The sequence below is a fragment of the Candoia aspera genome, chromosome 1, assembly GCF_035149785.1.
Source record: "Candoia aspera isolate rCanAsp1 chromosome 1, rCanAsp1.hap2, whole genome shotgun sequence".
Classification (NCBI taxonomy): Eukaryota; Metazoa; Chordata; class Lepidosauria; order Squamata; family Boidae; genus Candoia; species Candoia aspera.
Window position 1 is genome coordinate 81776284 of NC_086153.1, and position 26543 is coordinate 81802826.

General features: G+C 38.8%; 1 protein-coding gene across 2 annotated transcripts in view; it reads right to left on the reverse strand.

Annotated features, from left to right (window-relative positions):
* The window catches only part of TULP4 (TUB like protein 4), a 108179-nt gene extending 82110 nt beyond the window's left edge, over positions 1-26069 (reverse strand). The window contains exons 1-2 of one of the 2 annotated variants that reach the window (XM_063308034.1): positions 25923-26069; positions 21166-21265 (exon numbers count right to left, since the gene is read on the reverse strand). The gene's annotated coding sequence lies outside the window, so the exon portion shown is untranslated. The remainder of the gene's footprint in view (positions 1-21165; positions 21266-25922) is intronic. The other variant, XM_063308024.1, reaches the window with a different exon arrangement.
* Positions 26070-26543: the final 474 nt, after the last annotated feature.

Consider the following 26543-nt stretch of genomic DNA (forward strand, 5'->3'; position numbering starts at 1 on the left):
CACCTCAAAGCAGGCACAGATATATAAAAAAGCAGACATATTAGGCAATGGAGAAGGTTGTTGGTGTTGTCAGGCATTGCTGGTGTTGTACAGGTGCAGTGTGGACTGGCCATGCTGGGTGAAACCAGGCATAGCCTGAAGAAGAGTCTGTGAGGGAGGACCCAGCAGAATTGGGCAGGATCTGAAAGAGAGACCCACAGAGCAGAGCAGATTGGCTGATAGAAAAGACAGCAGGATTTGTAGAGGGCAGGCCAGATATTAGTGAGAACAGCTTGACAAAGTGCTGGAATTCCCAGAAGCTCACAAAATCCCTCTTTTTCCCCGTTTCAGTTCTTCTCCCTATGCTAAAAGCAAACCCACAAAGTGGAAGTGTTGAAGCTGTATCAAAGTTGTGAAGAGGAACACCTGTGAATCGGGAAGAGAGGGAGCAAGATAGTTAAGAAACTGCAAAAAGCTTGATACAGAGCGCTCTGCACAATTTGTTAAGCTAAGGCCACTGTATATATTAGAAATAAACACAAATGATTTACCTAAAAGTACTGCACCAAATAAACACCCCTGTAACTTAGAGAACAGTGTGTGTGTCTGGAAAAACCCTGTCTGGAAAACTCCTGAAAACACTGAGCAGACCGACAGTCCAAGGTACTGTGAGAGTCGTGAGAAAGAAACAGCCTGAAATAAGACTGGTCCATAGCAATAACACAGTAATCACAGATGTTAAATGTGCCTTCCACCCAAAGGGTTGAACCTTCCATCTAGTATAAATATGGTTTTCATTTTACAGCAACAACACTTTTATGGGAGGAAAGAACAAATTCAAGTTCCTAGACCCAGGCGATCCCTACTTTTTTGCAGCACCAGGACCTGACTAAGGACCAGGTTGCTAATTCCTTGCTCCTGATTCGAAACCAAGTGGCACAGCCCAGGTGAAAGATGAACCAATTAAACCAGGTGGTGAACCACCCAGCTCAGCTGATGGGTCAGACCCAGCTCCCACTGACGGCCACACCTATTCCATCTCAAGAGACAGAATTGTAGCACCAGTGGTGAGAACAGCAACTTCAATCACCATTTTTTATGACCCTCCTGTTCTTTGTCTGACAAGTATGATGGAAGTCCTGAGAGGTTTATGACATTCATAATTCAATACAAATGATACCTCCTTGAGATTCCTGACACAGAAAACAGAGACTGGAATAGTTCAGTCATTGGAAGGCCGCATGCAGATCCTGAAAGTAGCAGAGGATATTTATGTGCCCTGCTTGCTACAATAATTCCATTTGTTGTACCCACCTTCTGCTTCCTTAATACTTTTACTTAGGATCCAGAAATACAGTGTTGGCAATACCTATCATGTATTCTACCCTTAGTCCTGAAATATGAGTGTATATCCCATTGTTTGACCAACTCTTATTTTGCCTGAACTCTTTCTGTCACTGTACATTATACAGCTGCTCCCAAATTCTTATTTACTGATATTTTATATTTTCCCAGGCAGTTTGCAGGATTGCCAAGTTTATATGCTGCCAAGCTTGCACATCAATAACTCTGACTCTGTTAAAATAACAATGTTACTTAGAGTTTCACTTTTGAAACACTACAATCAGGTACTGATTTTGGAAGGATGCCTGCTTCCTTAGTAAGGATTTTAGTATACCTCCCTTGGTACAGCATTATAAAGCATTAGATGTGAGGCATTTACATGCTGTAGATTCACAACAGAATTATTCTAGTACATAAAGTAACAAGTTAAAGTAATAAGCCAAGTTACCTAAAATTTTGAAGGCTGCTAATAACATGGCAATTTAACTACTATACATGTAGACATTCTAAGTGGGCTGGAAAAGGTTTAAGACTTCATTGGTGCTTTCTAGGTGCCTTACACTGCAACTCCCATAAATCTCAACCACATGGCCATTGGGATTTATGTGAATCAAAGCAAAATGTTTGGCTGCATTCTACCAGTAGTTCCCACTACTAGTACAATCTCTCCCCAGAAGAGGAGTAGAGGGAATAGGTGGTCCTACATTGTTAAAGAGGTGGATTATTTTGTAAGAGTTCTCAAACAGAACAACACTTCCTTGCTACAAAATTAGCTTCCATAATGAACACATACTTTTTTGGCAAATGTGCCTGACACAGGTTTTCTGTCTTTGCATTCCTCTTGCATTCCAAGTGAAAAAAATGGCAAACAGAGAACTTGTTTGCAGTACTACACAAGGGCCAGTGGTCCTTGCAAATCATCATCAGCTGGCTAGTGCTGGAATCCCAGATACTGTAGTTGATCTTCATTGTCCATAATAATCTTATGACCGATTTCTACAAGGCAGTCATGGCTCCAGGCTTATGTCTGGGAGAAAAAACAGCTGAGGCATATTCACTGGCCTTTCTTTTATTCTTTTCACAAGCCCAGGCCAATGGAGAAGGAACTCAAGGATACCTTTGAACAATTTCCTTTTACCTTCTTTTCCCAATCTGGTACTCTCTAGCAGAAACTACCATTCTTTCTGAACATCTTCCTTGTTTGCCATGCCCTGACTCTACACACCTGAGATGAAATGCTGTTCTTGTGAAATGACATTCTTCCACTTTCTTATGCTTTTAGAAGAAGAGAATGTTATCACTCACATCCAAATAAAAGGAATCCTATGCACCAGTGGCTGAGAGCCAAAGGCTTCATAATTCTGGCTTATTTCTCTTTCTCAAGTGAGATGAAAAGACCTAAGAGAAACCTAAAGAAAAAATCCACATAAATAGTGAGGTTCCAGTGATATCCAAGAGAATTCATGCAATGTTCATGTTAACTATTTTCATGTATTATGTCCTATTCCATGCTCAATTACACACAAATGCAAACTAGAAATTACCTCATGAGTTAAACATTCACAACAGTAGTATGCAGGTGCCTTATTCTTATTAATTTCTCAAATGACAGTTTTTTGTTAAGAACATCTGGTCATTCATTCAAGACATCATTCAATGTTTGCACTTCAGATACCATTTGTTGATAAATTTGTTGATACATAAATGTCCATAGTCGTTGAGAGCCGGGCAGCATACAAGTTTAATAAATTATTATTATAATTGGCATTAAAGTTCAAGGGTGCAAATCCCTCTACCCTTAAATAGTATACAACATTGGATGAATATATAGTAGTCTTCTAGGCTGCAATTCTAGAGCCACACATTTAGGCGCTGAACTCAATGGGAATTACTTTGGGATAGATAGATATAAGATTATGTTGTTAGAAAATAAATGTTAGTTTTTTTGAAGAGGCTATTTTCCACATAACAGAAATAGCAGTAGTGGTTGCTGCTTATCCTCATTTGCATTAAAGAAAAAAGAAACAGCCAAAGGCAGAACTCACAAGCAACTGGACAAAAAATGCAGTTTTTCTATTTTGCAAATAATGGATTATATTACAAAGTTAAATTGAGTTTTAATTGTAGTTTTAATATGGTGGTCTGATTGTTGTTTTTATTGATTTTTTTTACTGTTCTTGTTTTTAATTGCTGTGAGCCACCCAGAGTCACATATATGAGATTGGCAGCTATACAAATTGAATGAATGAATGAATGAACAAAGTTCATCAATGTTCAAAGTGGTTCAAAAACCATAAGAATTTTCTATAAAAACTAAGTCTTGTGTGGTGTTTTTTGCATTATCATATTGATGTTGCAAGGTCCTTATGTGGCTGTTGGCCCAAGATGTCCTTCCAAATTACCAGCAGTGGCCTGGTAAATTTAGTACACCAATTGCATCCATTCCTAGAGGTTCAGAACTAGCGGTAATGGTGCACATTCCTTTTGGTGCACCATAACATGCTCTACACAGTACAGCATTCGAAAAATGTTTAGAAACCTCCAGTGCTCCAGCATGCTGCAGCTACATTATTGACCGGGGTCAGTTCTAGAGCTAATCCCCCTGCTTCAGTGGGTACCCATCTATTTGTGATAGTTCAAGGTGCCGATTATATCCTACAAAAGTTCTTCATAACTTAGGTCAAGGCTTTTTAAAAATATAAGCATGTCTGAAGAATTTCAAAGTTATCACATCCTTTCCTACTTCAAGCCCACCTTCATTATCCTCAAAGGCTAGTTTGTAAGCAGTTGTTGCCTGTTTGGGTCTCCAAGGAACCTATATGTGAGGGTTGAAGCTAGCAAGGCTAGAAGCTTCGCAGAATCTTTTATTGCATCCAAATATGCCCTGCCTACTCAGCCTGTCAAATACGCTCTGAGGGTGGAAGCTACAGATGGTAGACTCTTACCCTCAGGCTCCATCTCAGAGTGCCCAGACTATCTGCAACCATCAAGAATCACTATACCTTTATTTGGCTTCCATGTTACATTTTTAGAAAATTTTGCATCCAAAAACCACTACCCCCAACCCCATCCTTACCCTAACTGATCAAATCCATACTTAAAAACTCAAATATGCAGACTAAAATGATCTTCAAGGAACCCCCTTGTCATCGCCTTCTAGTTTGCCTAAGAGGGAACATTGTGTCACAATCACTAGCTTTATATTCCTCCTCCCTTGAGAGGTGAAGTCTTGCAATTCTGGAACAACAGCTGGCAGTGGGACATTTCAGAGTATTGAAAACAACCTGCCTCCAGCTCTGCAACTTATAATGGACTCAACTTATAATAGACATCAAGGCCTTTGCTTCTTCCTGCCACATGTATCGCTACACCAAACCTCTAATCAGCAAACTGACCAGACTGCTGCATCTCCTTTCCCCCCCCACTAGTATCTTGGGACATGATGTCTTTGGACTTCCTTACTGCAATTATGTGTCAAGCCCCTGGGTACCATATTAGTGACACTACATCTTTTTCTTAAATGGCACATTTCATCCCCTATTGTGGCCTCCCCTATGGACCTGAGACAGCCCATTCTGTTATTCACCAAGTTTTCAGAATCCCAACCTGCCCAATCATCTCATCTCTCAATTGACAGCCTGTTTGGGGAAAGTGTTATTTGAACTATTGGATGCTAAAAAGTACATTCCACATCCAAGACTAAACTGAGTGGCAAGAAGTCCATTATAATGTAAGAGTGCGAAAGAGATATATGATTTAAACCCTAGGGGTGTTATAAATAGAGAGCCTGATTGTTTGATTCTGCAGTGGCAGATCATCTTCATTATCTTCCCCATTATTAGGGCTTCTTGTGCCTACAATAAAAGCAACAGATCTATCCAAGTCTTGTCCTTGACTCTTACACTGTTAGCTCCTGAGCTGAGTTTCTAGGGGGCAATTTATTGCCATGTTCTGAGTGAACCTTCAACACTACGTAGACTAAGACAGAAATCTGACATATTTATATGCAGCATATTCTCAGCCATGAATACTACTGTTATTTATTGAAAATGCAGTTAAAAAATTATCTGTTGCAGACTGTGGATTTTAACAATGACACAGGTAATAAACTGCTATTATTTAGATACCAATCCTGATGACAAGAAAACATTCCTTCTGCTGATTAATCTTCTAATCAATCCCTCTGGCCTGTATGTCCTGATGGAAGATAGCTGTTTTCTTTTTTTAATTAGCATTCCTGCACCATGAGAGCATCTCCCACATAAATACTGAGAATGCCTAGAGAACTTGTACTAAACTAAGATGCCTTAGTTATACAGAGATTATTACCTCTGATATAATTAGCCCTATAAGGCTTTCCAGTAACTATATGGCAATATCCTGTCTTTACATCTTTAAATATTAAGAAAATCATCTAATTATGTAAGAGAAAATTGCACTACTATTCCATATTCTCTTACCCTAATAGTAAAGTACCCAGTATTTTTAAAGCAAATGTTCACAAAAAGAAATAGGGTATCATCTCTATAAACAACAGTAAGATACCACAGTCCATCCAGAAAATACAAGAATAATTTATAATTCCAGGAACTGTTGTTCCCCACTGGATACAAAATACATTCTGCTTATTCAAAAAAGAGGAGCTTTCCATCATGAAAATGCTACTTTAAAAAAAAACATCTGGGCCCTATTATGCACAATAAAGGGAGGACTTGTACATTTAATATACAAATAGATTATATGGAAGAATTCTTAATGATTATTTGAATAGGTGTTTCACACTTAGAAGATTAAAAGACCTGACCTTATCTGCCCATGAGACACAATTAATGCCACTTTAGGGGACACTAAAAAAGCAGTTACTTTCCAATCATAAAAGAAGCACTCAGCAGTAGAGTTTTGATAGAACGCTCTAAACACAAAAAGGTATGAGAAATATTCCATTCAGAATCTTCTGGGAAACATGTGTCTCTGTTATGTATTTCAGAAAATGTAGATGAATCACTCAAGACCAGCAAAGGCATTCCAAACTAACACAGCAGGAAAATGCCTATTTACTTTGAAAATACTTCAAGATCTTGAAAATAAAGGAGAAGGAGAAAAGATCCTCTACCACTTTTGCCTGATTTTCAGAAAAATATAGAGGTAAAATAGGTGGCAGCAGCAGTGGCACAACAGAACTTTGAATGAATCTAAAATCACCTAGACATCTATTGATTTATAAGATATATAGACTGCCTCAACCGAATATGGCTGTAGGCAGAATACAACAATTTGCCATATCAGATAAAACCAGCTGTAAGCCCGTAGAATAACCATGATACCATAACTCAAGCAGAATGCATTTTTGATAGGACATTCAGGACAGCACAAATCTGCATATTACTACTTGCAGGACTTTCTATCCTGCTTCTAATCCAGTTGAAATTGATAAAGTTGAGCAAAGGGAAGAAAGAACCTTTATATAGTTCTCCCTTCACCAAATTCCTCTGGCTGGAATTTCAAATTGGGTAAGCCAGAAAGGGGAGAATGTTTATGCACTTTCCGTTTGACTAATCTTCTTCAAAGGAAGCAACCTTTGTGACCCTTTGTTCAGAAAACTGATTATCTCCACTGCCCCCAAACAGCTGGAGCCTATAACTAGCCGATGTTAGCTTCCAGAATGCTTTAACTATCAACATTCACTCTGGATGAATCAGCCTAGGGCCCCTTGGCTACTGAGGTTTGCTGTGAGTGAGTCTAAAGCCATATGGTAAAATACATCGAGTCCAATTCATACATTTTAAACATAGCAGGGTGGAAGGATTAAGAACTGCTTTTATGAATAGTTACTTTGTTTTGCTATATTTACAAGATTTATAAACTGCCTTACTCCAAAAGCTTAGAAAGGTGATTGTGCATAAGGTGGTGACAAATGTTACAGTTTGGTTTATTTTGTTGCATTTGTCCACTGAAATAAATAGGAAAAAAACCTTCAAAATACTTCTTAGACATATGCAATTCATTCTGTTCAAAGCTCCCTGGTTTATTGCTGCAATTCCCTTCAGAATGAATAAGCTGTATTTCTTAGATCAATTTATGACATACATGAGATGCTAACTCCTAATGGACATTTAAAATATACGAGAAACTACTAATATGTGTGTTAATATTATCTAGTAATATATCAGGAATTAAATCAGAATATCTGAGATGTGGTATTTTTTCTAAATGACAAACTTAGTTTCATAAATTACCATCACAGGGGACAAGTGATGAAACATGTATCATTTCATCATGACACAAAAACTGCAGCTTATGTATTTGCATCACAATGCAAGTATGTAAGGATGGGATTTGTTTCATGGCATCATTGTGCATGTAACATCATTTTAATATAACTTTGGTTTACTGTTGATTCCCATGATTACCACACATTCATTTCAACGCTTTCTTAATAATACGGTAGTCAGTTGAAGGGTATATGTTGCATAGATGGCAAATTTTATGCTGATTTTTTTTCAGTAGGTAGATGAGAAAAGTTTACAATGGGAGAAGTATTACTGTACAAGATAATTTGGTCTTTCAATAAGCTTTGTCTTAAGTTCTGCTGTTCTACTAATTTTGATAGGATAATCCTAAACATTATTTTGCTAGCATGTGACACTATTGTATGATAGTTTGTACACACTGTTAATTCTCCTGTCTTTGGTATTGGTCTGTAGACTGATTTCTCCTGATCTGTTGGCCTCTGATTTTATGAATTGGGCAACTAGAATGAAGAGCAAACATTGCTTTTTGTTAAATGAAAAATCAGTTGAAAGAGAAAATAGGCAAAGCCAGACTTCACCACAGTAAACTAAAAATGGACCATTAGACATCTCAGTTCAGACCCCTGGATTCTCCCTATTCTATATGCTGTTATACATCATGGCCTATTTCTTTGGGCTATTCTGTCATTGCATCTGTTCCAGGTTACTGACATTATTACTCTATTCCTGCAACAAAAAAGTGATGGAGGAACCTTCACAAGCTGAGGAAGGATTCAAATGTTGCTTTTGTTCCATACTAAATATTACGAATCAGATACTACAATGGATAATATTATCATGTCATAAAATGAATCACACGTTTTTAGTTTTGGCCACATAGTGTCTTTGGATCCTGACAGTTTTTCAACCAACTGTTCTTGAAAAGATTTCTTTCTCCTACCATTGGAATCATTCAAGCGTAATTGTAGTCCAGATGATGTCAGAACTTTTACCATTCTCACACCATGAACTTCACAAGGAGGTCAGCCAATAATGTACTTAAGAAACACAACTATCTGAGATTATTCAGAATTATTATAGCAATTACTCTAAGTATTTCCTCCCAGTATTTCAACATTTTATTAAATTGGAGGTGCAGGGGGCAGGAGCTCAAACTATTGAATATTTTTCAAAAGGGAACAAATCTACCCCTAGAATCATTCTGTTGGTCTGATCTGATCACCACAGAGTTAAGATCCCAACTCATAAAAAGACAGAGACAAGACCCAAAATAAATATATGAGAAACTCAAAAGTAGCCTTACTAGTTCAGATTAATCATACGTAGAGTGCAAGTACAGGAAATGGATGGCCATAATGTTCAGAGTGGGGGAAAAGGGCAGAGTTTATTCTGAAATAAAGCTCCATTGTTTACAATGATCACAGAAACATTATGGCCTCTCCTCTAGTTCCTGACAGTGGCTTAGGCTGTTTTTCCACCTTGATCTTGCATCTTATCCTCTTCAGAGATCACAGTAAAATATATATTATATTGGCTAGCCACTAGGCAATCAATAAGCAGTGTTTTCCTCCTTTTCTGTTGCATATAAAAACAACGAAGTTGTTAAGCAACTGAAGAACACAATATGTGGCTTATAAGCCATGCGGCCATCTATAACAACATCTCAAGCTAGCAGAGCTTCTTTACATGGGAAGCAGAAATGTTGGAAGAAGATAAGGAATAGGAATGCTTCCAGACAATATGAGTTTTTTAACGTAACAAGCCCGCACTACTTTGTCATTTTCACTGGCAAGCGAGCAGAGTGGACAGCCATGAGGACAGTGTATGTTCCCATGTTTCCTGAGTACCACACAGAGGAAAGGGATGCTCCTATTGACCAATGAACTTTTTCAGTCTAAACCCCTGCAATACCAATGAGCAATCATACGACTGGAAAGAAGCATTAAGACCATTGTCCATTCTCCTGCTCAGTGCAGGAATCCAAACCTCCTTGGACAGTTGGCTGACCAGCCTCTACATGAACTCACCAAGTAAAAGGAATTCACCACCTCCTTTGGCAGTTGGTTCTGTGGCAATTTCTTGATATCCCTTCCATGGAAAAGGAAATCCAGCTTTAGAAAAGAAGTATAGTCAAGCTGCCCTCAAAAAAGTATGCATATCTTTGCACTGATTATTAATTTATTATTTTGATTTATACCCTTTAATGTAAACTCTGAGGGAGTGCATGGGGAAAACACCTCTCTTGCATGCCTGACAGATCAACTTGTGAAATGCAGGCATCTTTTGTAGGGCCTTTCCTGATGATCTCAATCCCCAGACTGGTTGATATCAAGACATGTGGTCCCTCAGATACTGAAAGACCTTTAGAAACCTTTGATAGAATTGTAGAGGTGCTTTGAAACAGATAAGCCTTTTCAAAACCAGGATTCACATGAATGACATGGTAACGATCAGTAGCAGCACTTAAAAGAGATTAGTGAAGTCAGAAGAGTCCCCTATTCACTTTTCTACAAGGCATGAAACTCCCAGGGACCACATTCCAGAATATGTTTTATCCACATAAGCAGTATAAAGTATTGTGTGTTTTTGGGGACATAAAAAGTGCCTATTTAACCCTCTATGGAGCAATTTTTTGCCCAGACTTCACAACTAGCAGCCTCCAGTTGGCACTATCATTGCTCATTAGACACTTTGCTAAGCTATACTGTGCATCAGTTGCAGTTTTTCTAAGGAGACTGTATATCTGCTCATCCACCAAGCAGGCAAGAGCCACCCAATGTCACGCCAAGGTGAAAAATTGGCTACATGCAAGAGCAGTGGACAAGATTTGGCCACTGGATGGCTTGCTGGGGCCACCCTCTAAAACATATAGGCAGAGCCCATCTACAGGCCCAAAGAGGTAGATGACATTTTATTATTTATTAATCAAATTTATATAGCTGTCCATCTCAATACATGACTCTGAGTGGCTCACATTATTATTATTATTATTATATTTAATATTATTATTCTTCATGTACAGGTAGTCCTCAGTTAACAACAATTCATTCAGTGACCATTCAAAATTACAACGGTGCTGAACAAGGAGACTTACACCCAGTCCTCAAAACTGCAGCTGTTGCAGCATCCCTGCAGTCACATGATCGCAATTCAGGCGCTTGGTAACTGACTCACAATTACAATGGTTGCAGTGTCCCGCAGTCATGTGATCGCCATTTGCGACCTTCCGTGCTGGCTTCCCACACGCAAAGTCAATGGGGAAGCCAGAAGAAGGTTGCCAATAGCGATCATGTGACATCGCGCCTAACAACTGCGCAGAATTCGCTTAACAACTGTAACTGGCTCTCCATCTTGGATACTTTTTGATGTCCAACTGAATTTTCTTGTTAGTTTAGGGACTTGTTTCATCAGCTGTTCGTCCTGTGATGCTGAAATATAAACTTGATTCACACCTCATGTTAGGTTATGGTTAATATGCTAAACCAAAATCCGAAGTTTATACATCATAATGGCTGGGTTGACACAATGTATTAAGCTAAAACCAAATAAACCACATTATGGTTTAGCGTGATGTGTGATCCGTTAAATAACTGGCCTGAATTCGACTAGATATCTGAACTCTAATAATATACTCTCTTCTTATCACCAAAATCTTGCATTACTTTTCTAAGTATTTTAAAATAGGTAATATATTTGTTCATTTTAAAACAGAGCTTTGCTCTAAATCCAAAGCTGTAATAGGTTTGGGCTGTAAGCACAGGTAAATAAACACATTGCCAACCCTGGTATAATTGAGAGCTTGCCAAGATAGGCAGCTTTCCAACAACCTTCCACTAAGATCACTAGGCAGCAATAAGAGTTAATACAGCTTTTGCATTTTATCTCAGGGCACTTTACAGCTTTTGCATTACTATTTCAAGGCACTTTTACTTGTGGAGTCCTCGATGCTCTCTAAGCTTGGTTGTTTTCTTGCAGACGTTTCATTGCCCGACTAAGCAACATCTTCAGTGCTAGAAGGGAGTGGGGTTTGCTCTCTGTTTGTATACAGTAGTTTGCCCTGACAGTGTTGGTGGGGGTGTTTTTCTCTCCTTGGTAGTTCCTTGATTAGGCTGTTGTTTACTGCTTGTTTGACTGAGTTGGTGGTTCCTTGATTAGGGTATTGTATACTGCTTGATCGTTTGTCTGGTGTAAATCCAGGTGTTAGTCTTTGCTTATCGGTTCTGGTCTTTTGTTTCCTTTTTAGCTTTTTTATTGTCTCTTTTGAAAGATATGCAAATGTTGTTTACCTCTACGTACCTATTGATGGCTGACTTGTCTGAGTGCCAAGCTTCCAGGAATTCCCTAGCAGTTTGGGATTTAGCTTGGTCTAGGATGCTCACAGTTTCCCATATGAAAGTATGATTGTCTGTCCATGTGTTGTGAGATTAAGGAGTTTTCATTGTGTCTTCTGACTGCCAGTTGGTGTTCGTGGATGCGCTCTGCTAGTCTTCTGCCTGTCTGTCCTACATAGTGGCTGTCACAGTCCTTATGCTGTATGTTGTAGATAACTCCTATTTTTCCTTCTTGGGCTACTGGATCTTTGGATTTACTTAAGACGTTACAAAAGCTTTATAGATTAACAGCCCATACTACACAGTAACAAATACAACCTACAAAAAAACTAAAATACCAACAATATTATTCATATCTCATATGTCTCATAGGTCACAGTTAAAATGTTGCGCACTACTATCAATTTAAAGAATCTAATCATAAAAGTGATACAAATCATACACAGATATTGTAAGAACCAATTTATCTGTATGTTACAATGTTAATAAATAAACCTAATGAAATGTTAAAGAACAAAGGGAGAATATTAAAAGATAGCAGGCATCAACAATCCAGATCTGTACTATATGTTTGGAGCAAGGCTCAAATTCACAAGTTCTATCCATATTTGGTTTTAAAATAAAACCCTGGTTGGCTGCCCATTAAAAAAGAATATAAGGTACAGTTTCATTTCTATTTGCTTTCTTCCTGCTCCTGTGTATAAGCTACTCAGAATACAGATTTCTCCTTCTTTGCCCATCTGATTTTTGCTTCTGAATCCCTGAGAGGTAGAGACCCTTTCTTTCCTTAGGATCCATTATTAGTAGAAGCTCACTTTGAATCAGAGCTACATTTTCTAGTAATCCACAAGCACTCTCCCTGCAGGAAAGAGGATCATGTCAAGCAGTTGCACAACCCAGAAAACACAAAGCAAACATCAAAACGTATCATCTTTTCCTTTCTTCCCCTCCTCTGCCCTGCACAAGAAAGGCATAATTATTCATCTAAAAGCACATATACCTAAACTTGCAAGTTGCTAGGGGTCTTTGGCAATGTGGAACCCTCACAACAAGACACACACTGACATTTTAAAAGAAAGCGAGTTATATTAAGCTAAAAATTTAGTGATAAACTGGTGCTAAATAGATAATTTTGCAGAAAAGATGGGATTCTAATGAAAGGTGCTTCAGTTTTACCCAAGACTCTAAATCTGCTATGACACTTAGAAACCAGTAGCTCATCTACCCACACGACGTATTATCCAAAGAGGTTAGCTATTATTAACTTCTCCAGCCTAGAGTGCTAACTCTTGAATAAGTGACATTCTTTCCAAGATTGCAGGAGAAGCTGTGTTACCATGAGGACTGGGGTGGACCAGAAATTCCTAGACCACCTGATCGTTAGCCTCAGCCTACCTTTTGTTTCTTGTTTCCTTACCTACTTAAAAAATGAGTAGGGTTTCTTATGAGTGTGCACTCAGCATTTCCTAACCTGGTGTCCTCCAGAGGTATTGATCAACAACTCCCAGAATTCTCAATAAGAACAACCAACCCTACGCTACCCTGTACCCTCTCCTTTCAATGTTTTGATCTGCAAGATATGCTGAATCACAAACTGGATAACCACATTAAGATACTGTACATTGTGTCATGTGAACCCACCTAATGTGATTACCATACAGTACAATGTGTGGTGCAAATCTAGGAAATAGCATTAATTCAGAAAACCATGATTCTATTAACCATAGGTGAGAATATGTTATAATCATGGAGAAGTAATGGCAACAAAATACAAATGCCCCCAATGGTAAGTTCTCCTGACATTCCTAATTGCATCCCATATTAACTTGTTGCATGTTAAGGCAACTTCTTGTTGCTTTGGCAACAGACCGCTGCATTTTGCTATACTAACTGATCAGCCTATAATGCAGAAGAACAAAACCTATTCTTACCCTAACTAATGGCCCATATGTGTAAAAATGGAAAAACCTGCTGCATTCTTTCATTCACTAGAAAATTCTGGTTTTTTCCCTTCCAAGTTATTAAATAACTGCATTATAGCTACAAACTTTAATAGATTTAATAAGCTGATTAATCAGCTAAAGCTTTAGGGTCAGTTTTAATCAGTGAGGGCAAGATTTAATTGCTAAGGTTGAGTGTAAAGGGCATGCAGTGAGAAGCTGTTTAGGTTCTAGTGTGTTACTGTAATATATGAAAATAAGTATTTTCCAAATAGCTTTGCTGTCTAAACATTACCTGTAGCTTTTTAAATTAAGTTGCAAGTTGTCTCACTATTTCTGCAGAATCTATCTTTAAGAGACCTTCTAGACAGCATCATCATCGTCATCGTCATCACCATCATCAAATTTATATGCTACCTGACTCCCAGTGACTCTGGACAGTTTACAAATTGTTAAAAACATTTAAAAACAAGAAAACAACACAAAACAAAAAGGAACAACGATTACAGAGATAACAAACCCAGATGGGAACAAAGAAAAAGAAGAAATGGGGGCTTCAGTCACACTCACCAAAGGCCTGGGTGAAGAGCCAGATCTTCAGGGCTCTTCAAAACACCAGGAGAGTGGGGGCCATTCAAATCTCGGGGGAAATCTCATTCCTGCAGCAAGTGCTGCCACAGAGAAGGTGCACTTCCAGGGTCCTGATAGATGGCGTTGTTTAATCGAAGGAACCCAGAGTATGCCAACCCTGCCAGATCGAATCAGCAGGGCAGGTACTATGGGAGACAGGTGGTCCCTCGAGTAACTAGGCCCATGACTTGAGGAGGTCACTTAATTAATATGATGTAGCCAAACAGTCTTGAGGCCCTATAAAAATGAACACAATTCTGGTGGTATAAGCTTTCAGAAGTCACAGTCTATTTATTGGAATCATGAAAAGTTATCTACGGTTGGCTGATTTTTTTATAGATCTGTTCACAAGTACCACTATGGAACAATGGTTGGAGCTGCAATGGAATGGTACAGATTATAGGTACGGGTGACTTTGAGGCAATTGTTCTTTCTCTGTCAAATCAACCACACATTAGGATCTAATGTGCACTGTTTTGAGGTCTTTGCAGGAAAACATTTATGAAAGAATAGAGTAGAGGGGGAAAATGTTATTGTGAAGAATGCCCAAACAGAGAGATAAGCTTTACAATGCTATGTAGTGGAGCACAGCATAAAACAAAGCCAAGTTAAAAGACTAAATGCAGTCACAAATATGCAGTAGATCATGTCTGTCTGCCATGTATCATCATTACCAACACATATAATAGCCCCCCCTCACTGGTATATTCTATGAATGTGGAAAGTCCCTATACACCTATCCATACATGGATGCAGAGCCCCTGCACATGGGAGAGAGTATATGAGTCAATTAGGATTACCCCTTGTATATGAGATATGGGACATGCAGAGTTCCTCTCCCACATGCAGTGAATATGTAAGTGGTGAGCTCTTGGAAGCTTCTTAAGAGAAGCTGAAATGAGTTACAGTACAGAATGACTGGCAATGAATACACAATGCAAGATTAAAAGAGTACATAAGTGCTAAGGAAGGGACTATAGTAAACTCGCCATTTCTGATCCCTATGTTTGTGACCAGATTGCAGATTCACTAGGAATTTTTTGTATTGCTGTTGTCCTTTATGTCGGCTGGATTTCAGGTCTGTTACAAAATGTCCAAACATCTATATTTATTTATAGTAGTGAGATGCTTATAAAATCAAGTTTTCTAAGCATTGTATATAGAGAAGTAAAATGGTATAATGTCATAAATATAAAACCAGCACATTAAAAATATAAAACTGAAAAACAAAATTGATATAATCACCAAGCAATCTAATAAAACACCAAGTTTCTAATAAAAATTAGGAGCTTAATCCTGTTAATATAAAGGATCCAGATAATAAGATTAAAGGAATTTAATAAAATTTTAAAGAGTTTAAAAGACCATAAAGAACAAACAAGTAAACCATGTTATTGCCAGGCCAATTCCTCTGAGAAGTGTTCATAAACTCTAGAGTAAACCTATTCTTGGAAATGTGGCTTTGGAAATGAACTTAAGACACAAAGAACGAGAAGGTGAACCATCAGGCATGTTTTCCCACCCTCTTTTTTCTGAGAGGTACCTTTTTTTAAAAAAATGATGAATTTACATCCATTTATTGTCTTGCCATGAGCTCCTAACAGTATTTATCCTGTTAGATAAAGCAACTTAGAAGATGAGATTCACGCTAGGTCATTTGGCTGACACTCCTGGCTTCTATGATTACGTTGCTTATTCCATATTTGTTAGTTTTCCAAGTGCAACAGGACAGACACCAGGGAAAATTCTACATCTCACAAATTCTACATCACACCACAGAGAGGTTCAAGACAGCACAGAGACAGGCCAGTGTTATAAAACACAGACACACACACTCATCATTACATACGGCACAAGCCAAGGGAGAAACAAGTTAGCTAAGCAGGTGTATTATCTCAAATGAAGTGTTGCTAGGACTACAAGATAAGAAGCTCCAACTCAGTGGAGAAAAGCATGTTTACTACAGTCAGCCTGAAGATTCCCCTTACTGCCTACGGCCATATTAACCTCTGAGAATCTGAAACGGTCAACTAATTCTATGCCATCCTCAAGATTCTGTTGTCTTCCACAAGACTGTGCTGAGGCTGAACTGATGATTCCCCCAAGGGTCAGTCATATGGGTTGTTATGGTGCCTTTGTGAGAAGGGTATGATACATTTTATGCTGTTGTTTTTACTGGTTGCTACGAGCCACCTAGGATCACTCTGTGAGATAGGCAGCTATATAAGTGCTTTCCCCCCCCCCCTAATAAACACTTGCTACATCATGCTATAATGTGGTGCATTTGATTTTGGTGTAGCATGTTCTGTGAAGCAAGTCTTCATGTATGATCATTAAACCTTCAGTTTTATTTTATCTTCAGCTTTATCTTCAATTTTATATATATATTTAACTGCTGCAATTTTACTGTTTACAATGGGTTTCATATTTAAATTATACTTCAATATATTTGCATTCTTTTTACCATAAGCCATTTTCTTCCAAGGAGAAGAGAGATGTAAACAGCCAATTAAAATGAAAAAATAAATCTTTTAACACTGCTTTTATTCCATTCTGGGCTACATATATCATTGGAACAGCAATGTTTTGAAACTAATCAAAACTATGTTGTGAAACTTCTTGAGCTGACATCACACCATAGATTGTTGCATCTCAGGCTGGCAAACACTTTGCTGGAATATTGGAAGGTATTAGAAATTAAAAGGCAAATAAAAAGATAATTTAATGTGTTCAAATACCACTCCAATTGGAAGAAGGAGTTTGTTATACAAAAAATGGGCTACGCCAACTCTGATCCCATTTTCAAATTATTAGCTGTTTCTGGCCAGGTAGCATGAGGAGGATCTTTACTGTCCACCTGAGAAGCTATTCTATCACAGATTTGGCAAGGGCTATTTACAACAAATTTGCTAATCTTTAAAATACCACAAGACTCTTGGTTGTTTTTGCTACAGCAGAATAATGTAGCTATTAGAAGTGTAGTACTGGGATCCAAAGTGAGCAAAGGTACTTCAGATCTGGCAACTAACAAGAATACCCATGCTAAATCTGAAGTATTTTGCCCACTTCAGATCCAAATAATGCACATCTCTATTGGCTGCCTCTCCAAAATTTGTTACACAGTTCCATCTCTGAGCAACTGTTCAGTAAGGTTGTTCATAATTACTTAATGATTTTTTTTTAATAAAGCAAGTTAGAGAAAAAAAATGCAAATGTCCTTTTTACCTTTTAACCAGTTTGATCAAATGAGTCAAGCCTATAGTTCTGGAATGCAAAACAAATTAATAGTGCAATCCCTGCCACTGATACTACCTGGGGAGAAGGGGACCCAGGATGGATGTGCTGCTAGGCATTCCAAAAGTTAAAGTCCAACATAGTTAAAGAGCACCAGGTTGGGAAAGGCTACTATAGAACAACTGACCATAATGTAGGAATCTAGAACCCAAGGGGCATTGCTCTATGATAGAGTCCCTATTCACATGTCAGAGTTGCAGATGCCATCCTGGACTTTCCAAAGAACTTCTCTCCAGGCTGGCAAGGACCTTTGTCAGGGGCCCTTTATGAAGCTCCTCAAAGGCTTGGCATGACCTGCAGAAACACCTCCCCATAAGATGCCATTAATATCAGGCTGGTATGCCACCAGATTTCCTCAGCAAACTATGAAGGCCCATCAAATTTCACTGATATCACACCCGTTCATATGCCATTTATTTTCAGGGAAGAAGCCACTCACTGCTTCCTGCCATGTGATATTTTATAAGGCCTTTCCCTAACTTCTGCTGTCTCTTCTATTGCTTGCTTTTTCCAGTCTAAAACAGCTATTCTTAATTCTTTTAGTACTGCCCTCAACTTCCAGGAAAGACTCTATAAGGATGAGAAATACTTTCTACCCAGTAACAGAAAGTTGCAACTGTCAAAGAAAGCCTGTTCACGCATCCACCTGAATAAAGAGAGAACTGAAACTGAGTAAAGTGTGGAATATACATGCTAGCCTCATCCCCTTTTCTCCCAGACCCCCACACATTCTGCTGAGATCTGAAGGGGAACTGTTTGAGAATCTAGTTATCCTTCTGATATGGAACTCTGCTTCAGTAGAGTTCAGTCTTATGCAGGGAGGTCTACTCACATTCAAGCCAAAACTGTATACTTCCAGCTGGGAATACAGAGGTCAGGAAGAACAGGAAAGAATAGTGAGTAAGGTTGTATGCACAGTCCCATTCTCTACTCAGTTTGAACTCCACTGCACATTCTGCTAATCATCAGAACAGAGCCAGATAAATCTCTGCTTCAGGGAAAGAGATTTGCTGAGAGAGTTTTGTTCACAGAGTTGGCTCAGGACAAAGAACAAGATAATACTTTGTCTCCCATTCCATCTACAGAAAGCTAGTTTGGTGTAGTGGTTAAAGGTATGGACTAGAAACCAGGAAAGTGTGAGTACTAGTTGGACACTGTACATACATACTTACATACACACATACATAATATTATGTTGGAGCAATGGGAGAACAGGTGGAACAAAGGTTTGAAATTTACTTTGAATTATAACTTAAAAGAGAATTTTTATAAAATGATGTATCAGTATTTAACTCCTGGTAAGTTGTCAGAGATGTATAATGGAGTAATTAATGTTTGGTGGAAATGTTCTCTTGGTGAAGGAACTTTTTATCATCTTTGGTGGACTTGTGAGAAGGCTAAAAAATTTTGGGATCAAATATGTTTTAATATTCAAAAGATCCTTAAAGTGGACTTACAAAAAAAACCAGAACTGCTTCTCTTGGGATTGATGGAGAAGCAGCTCGAGAAACAATAAGGGACTTTGCTTTTATACATGATTTCAGCAGCAAGACTTTTATATACACAAAGACAGAAAGAACCACAAATTCCTACAGTGGAGGAATGGATGATTAAACTGATGGAACTGGCCCAAATGGCCAAGTTAACAGCGTTGATAAGAGAAAATACCGTGTCTGGATTTGTTGCTATTTGGCAACCACTTTTAGACTACTTGCTTGTGTCAGAAAAAAAATGAAGTTTTGATTTTGGGTTTTAATGATTAAATGGTTTGATTTGATAGAAACAATGTTACTAAGGTTTAACTAATAGTAAGAGATTATATTTGTATTCATATCTGTATTGGAGAAGGTTGGAAGTCACTTTCTGTTTCTGTTTTCTGTTTTGCATTTTTGTAGTTTTTCTTTTTTCTTTAGTCCTGTACTCTATCTTTTCTATATTCTATATTTTGTAATTTAACTATACTCTGAAAATGAATAAAGTTCTATACATACATACATATATATGCACAACAGCCAACTGGACTGATACGTCAAATTGAACAGCTGTGAGTCACATATTGATTGGATAATGATATAGATTGAATAAATAAATAAACTTTGATGGATTAATTCAATTTTGCTGTTTGGAAAGCCTCACCTGAAGACACAAGGAAAGTTGCATGACTCATAGTTCTTACATCCAGCACTCTGCTATTGTCTCTTAGGATCTGTTACCTAAGACAACTGTCTTGCATGCTCCAGTGGTAGGCTTATAGTGGATGCTTGTAAGTAAGTCTGTGGCAAAGCCAAACAGAAAAATAGAAAGCAAGTTAATTGCTCAAGAATGTTAAGAATAACAGTGATGGTGGGGTTTGCCTATTTCAGTAAATTAAAAATCTTTGGGTGGGATCAGAAGAGAACATTGTAAGCTGTGGATTAATTATACAACTGTACTTAATATACATTTAAGTATGTAATTAATTGAAAAATATTAGTACATCTAATGCATTTTCAGGTGTATAATGGAATTATAAATGATTGCATTTATTAATATTAGTTGATGTGACCTACATATAAAATATAAATTAACTAGAGCTGATATATTAGGGATGCTTTATCCACTTTACCCCATCCAATTTTTGGGCCCCACCATTTTTTAGAGTTTGACCATCAACATGTTCTCAGAAATTGAATGTAGGTCTCAAAGAAAAACACTTGCTTCAAAGCCACTCAGTTCTGGGTCTCAGAGACCAGTGACCAGAATCAGCATAATCTACCATAAAATTAAATTAAAATAAAATAAAATAAGCAGTAAGTGCACCCTGTCTCCAACTCTGATTCCTGATAAAAATTTAAATGCTGAAAGGACCCCAAACTACAGAGATTTTCCACTCCCACTCCAATGTACTCTCTATTTCAGCTTTAAAAGCTAACCAACATACAAAGCTAGTGTAAGGACATTACCAGTTATTATTATTCATTCTTCATGTCTTTATCCTTATGAAGTTACCTTCCACAAAAGCTGGTCTGTACATGCCAGTTATTTTCTGAAATGTTCAATTCAAATTGTTCTGCACAAGATCTTGAAAATTACCCATTATTACAGTGATACAAAATAAGTTGTATCTTTTACTGACCTCATCAGTAAAAGTGAGATTTCAAGTCTCTTCCCAAGCATTCGCAAAACAAATTCAGAAATAAGATTTTAATTCTCTTCCAAATGGTTGACTACCTGCCCAGTTAGGCAGCTTTACCATCAGATTAGGAGCCTAACCACAAAAAATCCACTTTAATTGGTCTTTATATTGCACTGTATGGAAGCAGCATATTCAACACCAATGTGTAACATACAGACTTTGGGGCGGGGGGGAATGGGAGAAAAGTCACTAGTTCAATATGAGTTATCTACACATAATACCTGTGGCTTCACAGATGAAGGTGCTGCCTCAGAAGTAATTTAATGTGGATTCCGTGTAACATTGCCTTTGCAGCTCTGTGGGAAGTGATGAATTCAGATGCTGGGAACAAATAAACAAAGAAAACAAACACAGCAATTGCCACACAACACAATTGGTAGAATAAATTGCAGGAACCCAGCTGCTGAGTACATCCTTCTAGCTGCACCCATGCTGGCTGGGGAATTCTGGGAGTTGAAGTCCATGCATCTTGCACATTTGCATAAAATGTTGCACATAACGGGCAGAGTTTGTGTTTCAGCACCTGCCTCTCCCATGGCCCTCTGTGGATACCCATCCTTGGGAGAAGCCCCTTCTTAGGATCTTATCCAGGATATCCATATGAGATTCATTTAGCTTTTGTTTAGTGTATAACATGAACTGTAATTTGTAAACTAAAGTTTATAGATTAACACACTGTGCAAAACTCATCCAACTGCAGTTGATTCAGTAAACCATGGCTGAATAAACCAAGGCTTACCATAATGTAGGAACTTACTTTTTAAGTGGCATTAACCTCAAACTTGTTTATTTATTTGTGATTTTTGAAAACAACATTGATAAAGATAAAATTCAAATGAATTCAGTAACCACTGCATTCGTACTTTATGATTAATAGAAGAGAACCCAGAAAAGCATTAAAACAAATGGAGCTGATGGACATAAATCCACTATTACTGTCTTGTTATTTTTATTGCTGCAATGCTGGTACAGTTTTTTTCACTGCCTTTCTTTGGACTCAATGCCCTGGTATATTATTATGATAATCTTATTTACGATAATCTTATTTATACAACATATTCCTTATGTGCTTGTATCTCCAATATAGAAATCCTAACAATAGTTCTATATTAGATCCCAATACTACCCTCAGAGCATGAAAGAGCATGAAAACCTACTTAAAGCTATTGAGTGGGTTCATGGCTGAAGTGAGATACGAACTGGGGATGACCTGGTGCACAGCTCATTCTCAATCAGTATGCTGTTATTATCTCTCATCTCAGAGTTAGCAAAACTATTCATCTTATCTTTTAGAAATCAAGATGCTAGAAAATGCTAGACTGACAATGCTAGAAAAAATCCCAGGGACCATATTGAGCTAGTAGTGTCAGGCTCACAGGACAAATAAGCACTTCTGTGGATGCCAATTTATTGCACAGAGACATTATGCATCATAATTATGAAATGGCCTGCAAATCTAAAAAATGAGGCATCTAATAACTGTACAAATGATAGGGCTGCCTTTTAATCTAACAGTGCTTCTGAACCTTATCCCGTAGCCCTGTAAATCTGACAAGAATTCTGTCATTTCTCCATCTATTCATACAACTGAGTGTCTACTAAAAATGTGACTTTAGCAACTAGAAATTTGATTTTTATTTTTCTTAATCCTTTTATTACAATCATTATCATTATTCATATCTAGTTTTGCAGCTACAGCTATTCTTTTCTAAATGTTGGTTGCAATCCAACTGGGAGTGATATGGCAGCAAGGTACATGGTGCAGAAGAAAAGCTGACATCCATGTGGAATATCCATGATACCTTTCCAATTTATATACTACAATTTTCTCTATATTTTGGGCAGTCACTTAAACAATTACATAGCACCTTCCTTTTCATTCTCTCCTATACTTTCTTTTACATCATCATTTAGCCTTGCTGGAAAACAAAGCAGAGCTCTACATTTTTTACTACTTGTGTATAAAGAAAAGATAGAAAGCCTAGTCCTTCCTTCCCCACCGGATTGTTTTCTTGTTGGCATGAATTTTATTTTCTCAACTGATGGGAGTAAGATGTAGAGTTCCTCAAGGATCTGTGTTGGGACAGGTGCTTTTTTACACATTCCTGAATGATTTTCACTTGGGCCAAATTTACAGATTATACTACACTATTCAAAGAGGTCTGGAAGTATCCCTTTATACTGGATGAATGGTTAACCAAATAGCAAATGCAGTCAAAATCAATTAAGTATAAAATGAAGCATATTGCACCCCCCCACACAAAAAAACCCCAAACCTAACTTTACATATACAGTGATGGGTTCTGAGCAGCTTTTAACTAACTGGAAAAAGATCTTTGGATCACAGTGGATAGCACAATGGAGATGTTGAATAAGCACATTGCAATTGTGGAAAGGGGGGACTCCATGCTAGAGATCATTAAGGAAGGGATAGAAAATAAAATGCTGATAATATAAAGAAAGTATCTCTCCACACAATATAAAATTAACCCTAGGAATTAATTACCACAAGATATGGTAATGACCACTAACTTGGGTGCATTTAGGAGGGAAATATATAAATTCCTGAAGGATAGGTCTAGCAAGAATTAATAATTTTGAGACTAATGTTACCTCCCAGTTGGGGGCAGTTGCAGAGGACCAGTGGCTGGAGGGAGGAATGTCTCCATCTCCTACTTATGGGCACCATGAAAAAAAAATGCTGACTGGCCATGCTTGAACATAAGGCTGATTTAAGCAGTATAGAAATAAATAGGTGCTCATGCTCAAGTTTCAACTGTGGTATTTGGAATAAAGAATTTATCTCACAAATGTATTGCCTTTTTTCTTAGCTTCCTCCCAGCATGTGGCTTTGTTCATTTCTTCAGATCACCTAGATCATTAAAGGAAACACTTTCCTCTAATCATGAAAAAATGCATCAAACTTCAAGAAAGTTCACCTTGACTAAATATGGCTTAACATTTGCAAAACCTTGTGTTAAAGATTACATCATCAGAGCCATTTTTGCTTTCAGTCCTGTATCAAAGAAATGGGGCCAAGTTTTTTTTAAAAAGGACTAAGAACATACATATATTTTCAGGGAAGATCAGGTCTATAGCAAGTAAAATAAACTACTACCATCAAAAGGCTATAGTTTTCACTACAGCCATGCTAATAGTGTTTTAACCATATGGACTTAATTGTATGAAGTTAATCTATCAGAAGTCATCAATGAAGGTGCTTTTTATTAAAATTAAACTGAGATGGAAAGCAAAGCTTTTCACAAATAAAATAAAAATGTGGTAATCATCCTCAGAGTTGCAAGTATTTTATTTATTTTACATTATTCTACAGTGGGACAGACTTTCATATGCATTTAAATGTCATGGGGTAAGGAGATAGTATAAAGCTCTTCTAATCCAAAACCTTAATCAATCAGTCTTTGAAAGGTTATCCTAACAGATCTGGACAGCATTGAATCTGACATATACAAGCACTTAAGAAAAGTTCTGCTTATGTGGCTCAGGAAAGGATATGCTTGGGACAAATAAGATTCAGTATGATAAAATAAGTTCCCTAGCCCAAGAAAAGCATACTGCATAAATTCTGGAGAACTTGAAAGCTGCACATCTCTTGTGAATATTGTGGTTGGTCCTAAAGAGTTATTACCAAACTTTGGCCTGGATTTTTCCCCCCATGGACCCCATGGCTATAATCAGTTTTTACAAGTGTTTATACAGTGGTTTTCCTTTAAAAAGCTGTTCTCCCTGAGTGACCTTTTCCTTCCTATTGGCTGCAAAACAGACCCAATGCAAATATACCAGGCAACAAAAGTCGGGGAGAAGGGAGGGGAAGGAGCCTCGCCAGCAAAAGTCCCTTCTTCCTCTTCCCATTTGAAATGAAAGGTTAGAGCCACAAACCCAGGGCTACCTTCCTGTGGCCTCTGAGAACAGCATCTCCTTGGGCACTTGCCCCTTTTCTCTGGAATATCTGGGTCCACGCTTTCTCTCACGTTTGAATACAAAAGTTCAGTATGGTTTGTAAGCAGTGAAAACACAATAGGGGAAGACAGCTAAATCTAAATATGGCTTGCTTTGGAGTAAGTCTGACACAGGAGATACAAAAGATTAGGGTGTGTTTATTTTCTTTCCTCTCCCCACAACACCTAAAGCTCTTTCCTTCTATACATTCCTCGGGCGGCTGCCAGATACACCTTAGCAATACTAAATATCTCATCCCCAAGCTGAATTCCAAAAGCAGGTTTTAAGACTCAGCCTTCCTGAGGTTGTGACAAGGTGTTTTAGGAAGAGACGATTCTGCTGCAAACCTGCTCCCCCCCCTTCCTTTCCCAATCCCCAGTTCAAAAGAAGGGGTTCCATTCCAGACGCTGCCTTTTCTCTAACATATCCTCCTGACTGAATAGACCGGAGTGGAGACCCCCCCCCACACACACACACACACACGCGGCAGGGAGGGGAGGAGAGCGAGATCAGGTGGTCCGTCAGAATAAAAGAACACACATCCTAAACTGCCAGACTCCCTGCGCGCCACATGCACCCCATCCTTCCTACCACCTACACTCCCAGACCCCAGGCACTTCCACCCATTCCTCTGGGCAGCCTGCATTTGCGGACTCCACGATCCCACACTCTTTTGCCCTACATCCGTTCCCTAATAATTACAGTACCAATAATCATGGTTCATGGAGTAAGAGGAAAAACAAAGATAAAAAGCAAGAAAGCAAGCAGCCGCTCATCCTTCTCAAACAGCCGGAGCATCTGACATAAAGGCGAGGGAAGGGGAGGAGACTGGGAGTCGTCGACTCCCTCCCGAGATTCTCCCGCTCAGACGCACAGATCCTGCATCCTCCGAAGGAGATGAGGTGGATGGAGGGGAAAAAGGGAGAGGAAGGAGGGAAAGCGAGAGCCAGTTCCTACACAGCAACACCTAATAGGAGTGGGCAGCTGCAATAAAGGGTGGGGGGGATGAATGCCTTACCTCTCCAGCAGACCAGACAGGCAGCGCCTGCTAATAGCTGCTGGAACTCGTCCGGTGAGGCTTCCGCTCTCCCTGCCTGCCTGCCGCTCCTCCCGACAAGCCGAGCGTCCGGAGTCTGTCTGTGTCTCCGTCTCCGGTCGAGCAGCCGCTGCTGCTGCTGCTGCCGCTGCTGGGCCTGACACCCCTTTCACGTGATGCAGCCACATGACCGAACATGTTCCCCCCCACCCTTAACTCCAGCTCTGTCCCCTCCTCTTCTCTTCTGCAGCAGGCGAAGAAACGAGATACCAAGCCGTACTCAGACGCCAGTGTCCTTCCCAGGCCAGCGGCTCAGACCAGAAACACGGCAACAGACGAAGGCGGGCGAGGGCTTATGCACGCACGTACAGAGCGCCGTTTTCCTGCCTCGGCCCTCGCCAAGGAACGCTTCCTCCGGGGTGGCAAGAGAGCGGCCCTGCGCCCCGCTCAGCGCGTTCGGCCTTCGGGGCCTGTGCCTGGTACTACAAAGATTCCATTTCAGCTTCACTTAGGATCCAGATTTCGTTCTGGAGTGAAAGGAGACTTATTTCATTCTTTGTACTGAATCAGAGCATTGAACATTAACCCTTTTAACAATATAAT